Source organism: Staurois parvus, unplaced genomic scaffold (assembly GCF_062004578.1).
Source record: "Staurois parvus isolate SC_StPar_1 unplaced genomic scaffold, SC_StPar_1.0 ptg000543l, whole genome shotgun sequence".
Lineage (NCBI taxonomy): Eukaryota > Metazoa > Chordata > Amphibia > Anura > Ranidae > Staurois > Staurois parvus.
The window spans coordinates 2,182,183-2,185,297 of record NW_028318339.1 but is presented as its reverse complement, the minus strand read 5'-3'; the positions used below and the strand labels follow the sequence as shown (position 1 = coordinate 2,185,297).

The 3,115-nt window shown below is 44.0% G+C and overlaps 1 pseudogene; it reads right to left on the bottom strand.

The window, feature by feature from the left end:
- Positions 1-244: 244 nt before the first annotated feature.
- Positions 245-360, bottom strand: LOC149451365 (U2 spliceosomal RNA; annotated as a pseudogene).
- Positions 361-3,115: the final 2,755 nt, after the last annotated feature.

The window sequence follows — 3,115 nt, the reverse complement described above, 5'->3', positions numbered from 1 at the left end:
ATCGTGGGGTCCCACACCCAAGTGCTACTCAGAGCACCCCTGAGGCGACTACTCAGGGGCACCGTGTTTGCGGACTCTGTGCCTTCCCAGCCCCTGGCCAGACCAAGGTAGATCCGTCCAAATCAGGAGGTACTGGGTCTTTCCAGCTTTCCCAGAGGAATTACTCCCAAGGCCCCAGAACTAATCATGGCGCTCCCTAGTTTCTGTCCCTCCGGTCTAGCCTTCCAGACCCCCATCATACCAGTGAGGGTACTATACAACAGCCATCCCTGCAAAGCTAGAATGGGCGGGAGCACCCCCACTGGACACTGATAAGAACAGATACTACACTTGATCTTAGCCAAAAGGCCGAGAAGCGATACTCCAGTTTCCTCCCACACTCCAAAGACATGCTGGCAAGTTAATTGGATCCTGTCTAAATTGGCCCTAGTATGTGTATATATGAATGTGAGTTAGGGACCTTAGATTGTACACGCCTTGAGGGTTAGGGACTGATGTGAATGTACAATATACATGTAAAGCGCTGCGTAAATTGACAGTGCTATATAAGTACATGAAATAATAATAAAAATAATATCTAAATTATATATGTGTAAAGTATGCATACTTTTTAAATAATTAAAAACTTTTTACCTTGGAAACAGCAAACTTATCTTTTCATTTGCAAATATTTCAAATTCAAAAAAGTGACCTCACTGCAGCAATTCCAAAATGATTGGCTGAAAATGGCATTGTGAATGTGGGTGCGGCTGCCACTGTTCAGTTAAAGCAAACACTTTTTATCTGACTGTTTACTGGTGGCCCAGGTGTTTATTTAAAGTTGTTGAATAAGTGTTGTACATATAATCCCAGACTTCCTCTGTGTCTTTATCCTTTGCATTACTTAGCCTGCTGGGGTTTCAGGCCTATTCATAAATCAGGGAACTTCCTTAATGGCTTCACAATGAATAGAATTAATGAATCATCACTATTATGTGAATGGTGAAGGGTTGGTGAAAGGCTTTCTTCTTCTTCCATTGCCCAAATTAAACAACACTTAAATGGAAACCGCAGTTTAACATGTGAATTGTATTCTTCTGTATTATCAATTCAATGTGGTCACAATGAAACATGTAACAATATAAATGTGGGCTTTTTTTTGTTAACAAATTGAATTAGTTTACTTTTTCCAACTGTCCTGGCTATGTTTTTTATGCATTGTGTGATTATTGGTAGCATTGCAACCAAACTAAGCACTGCTAGGCTAGCGATAAATGGTGTGGTCCTACTGAAATCTGATGGGCCAATGCAACACTTCAGAAAGGACTGGGCCATTATAGGATACCAATAGGAATTGACAATGAGTGCTTCCAACCTGCTGAAAAATCTCTGTATGACCCGAATGACCTTTCTCCATGAAAAGACTGAAGGAACCACATATGTGCAGTGTCACTCTGTTAGATAAGACACATATGTAACAGTAGTTGGTCCCAGAAAACAGACAGATGTCTGTCCATGTCAGGAATGGCTTGCCCATAATGCAGGTAAAGATTTGCGGCACACAAGTATACGCATGCGCAGAACAGTAACGGACTTGACAGATGTGCGGGGACATGGGCATAGGCGCGCTCATACGCACTTGTGCATTTAGGCGCGCTTCTGCCACTAATGCTGGCGCCAAAAGAGCTATTTATACAGGCTGAAGTTTTGTCTCATTGCTGTTTGGTCTACAGCTTCTGAGTATGTTCCTAATTCTTGTGCTTGACCTCTGATACTAATCGGCTTGTTCCTGATCTCTGCTTGCCTGCTACCTGCCCTGACCTAGGCTTGTCTTTGGATTACTCTTCTGCCTCCTGTTTCTGTCTGATTGAACCTCCGCTGCTGACCTGCCCTGTGACCCAACTTTTCAACTGCCATTTACTGTCTATGCTTGATCTGCCCGACTAATGTTCATTTGAAAATCTACTAGTACAAGGTTAGCTTTAGTAGCATGCCAGTATTGCTGGCCTCTGTACTTACCTCTGTTGGTGAGCTCTGCACTGGTCCAAAAACGACTGCCCCAGGTTTTCTGTTGTTGTGTATTTCTTCCACTGTGAAGCCATTCTTTTGTGTGCACTTCTGGGAGAGAGACTACAACATCATGATGCTGTCTGCCCCGACATACACAGGTAGCCAGAGAGGACTATACAGGACCAGGGGCGGACTGACAACTCATGGGGCCCCTGGGCAATAGGGGATCATGGGGTCCCTGTGTCCTTGCCCAAACTCAAAAAAGCCTATGAAAAAGGTACCAGGGGCATCTCATGGGGCCCCCTACTGACCCCGGGCCCTCGGGCAGTGCCCGAGTTTCCAAATGGTCAGTCCGCCCTGTACAGGACATGCATGTACAATGATGCTTGGAGTTATGGTACATGTAGACCAAAAGAGGAGAATCAAGGGAACTTTCACTGAAGGAAGTTTAGGGAGGTGGCACACAGGTGTGTGGTTGTAAACACATTTTAGGTGTTTCTGGACTTTTTTTTAAGAATACATTTATTGTCCTCTACGCCACTGGTCTAAATCAATGCAATTCTGACAAAGTGAGGTTTTAGTACTTCCTAAAGTGGTAATAAAGTCACTTTGTATATTTTTTACCTACATATACTGTAAGCTTATAATAAAGCTTACCTGTAGATAAAATGAATATCTCCTAAATCTGCACCATTTAGGAGCAGCAGCTGGTGACAGTATTGGCACAAGAGCTCTGAATGAATGGTATACCCATGCTGTTCCTTCAGAGCTGTGCGCTGTAGCCAAAACTCCTGCGCACATGACTCCCGTGACGTCATTGGCGGCTTGGCCATTCAAGCAGCCGCAGCGCAAGAACCCGGAAGGAAGACCGGGTGAAGATAGAAGCCTTCTGCAGCAGTGACAGCACACCACTGGAGGGCTTTGTTCTTCTTCTTATTATTATTATTAGACAGGATTTATATGGCGCCAACAGTTTGCTCAGCGCTTTACAATATAACGGGAGACAATACAGCAACAATACAGTTCAATACAAGAAGGATAGGAGGGCCCTGCTCCTTGGAGCTTACAATGTTCTAAAGGTAAGTCTTTCGTAATGTGCTATTATGCAATGCATACTAGCACATTA